Below are 1154 nucleotides of genomic sequence, written 5' to 3'. Positions count from 1 at the left end.
TATATATATAGATGTATACATATACATATATAATAAATTTACATATATATATAGATCTGTATATATATATATATAGATGTATTATTTTAAAAAATATCGACATCCCGAGGTCGGTAAATTAAAGAATTCTCTTAAAAAAAGAATGACAATATAAGTCTTCCTCCTAATTAAACACTAACTCTCAAAACCTAGTCCACTTTCACTCCCAACTGCAGATCCACCCCTGACCCACCCCATCGGCGCCGCCCATCCCCACCCATCCCCGACCGGCGCCACGCCACGCCACCATTGCAGCAGCAGAGGAAGGTCGCGCGCAGCAGCAAAGGAAGGTCGCGCGCAGTTGCAAAGGAAGGTCGCGCCACCTCCATCCCGACCGGCGCCGCCTCCATATCAGCTTACTCAGTTCGCACCACCATCCCCGACCTTCTTACTCAAGGTGAATTTTTAGAACCTCCATAAAAGATTACTTTTGTTTCTATTTAGTTGAAGTATCTCAAAATTAGAGTACTAATGTACTTAGTTTTATTGATTGTTAGTTTGATTGATTGTTAGTTTGATTGATTGTTAGCTAGTAAGTGAATGATTTAGGATTTTTGATTGTTTGTTTGAATTAGGGATTATTTGATTGTTAGTTTGTGTTTGTTGATTGTGAATTGAAAATTTTAATGTTAGGGTTAGTTTGAATTAGGGTATCTTAGGATTTGTTTGAAATTCGGTATTTCTTGAGTTAATTAGTTTGATTTTGAAATTGTAAGATTAGATTGAATTAAGGTATTTAGGGAGTTGTTTGAATTTGGGTATTATTTGAGTTAGTTTGAATTATTATTGAGATTTTAGGATTAATAGTTTGAATTTGGGATTAAGAATAGCTAGCTAATTTTAATTTTGGATTTTAGCACTAGTTAGATTTTGGGATTTAGGGCTAGTTTGAATTTGTGATTTTAAGACTAGTTTGAATTTTGAATTTAGGACTAGTTTGAATTATTATTGAGATTTTAGGACTAATAGTTTGAATTTGGGATTAGGAATAGCTAGCTAATTTGAATTTAGGATTTTAGTACTAGTTAGATTTTGGGATTTTAGGGCTAGTTTGAATTTGTGATTTTAAGACTAGTTTGAATTTTGAATTTAGGACTAGTTAGAATTATTATTGA

Source organism: Solanum tuberosum, unplaced genomic scaffold, assembly GCF_000226075.1.
Source record: "Solanum tuberosum cultivar DM 1-3 516 R44 unplaced genomic scaffold, SolTub_3.0 scf00825, whole genome shotgun sequence".
NCBI classification, from domain to species: domain Eukaryota; kingdom Viridiplantae; phylum Streptophyta; class Magnoliopsida; order Solanales; family Solanaceae; genus Solanum; species Solanum tuberosum.
The sequence above is the reverse complement of the archived record's forward strand: the minus strand, read 5'-3'. Positions refer to the sequence as shown.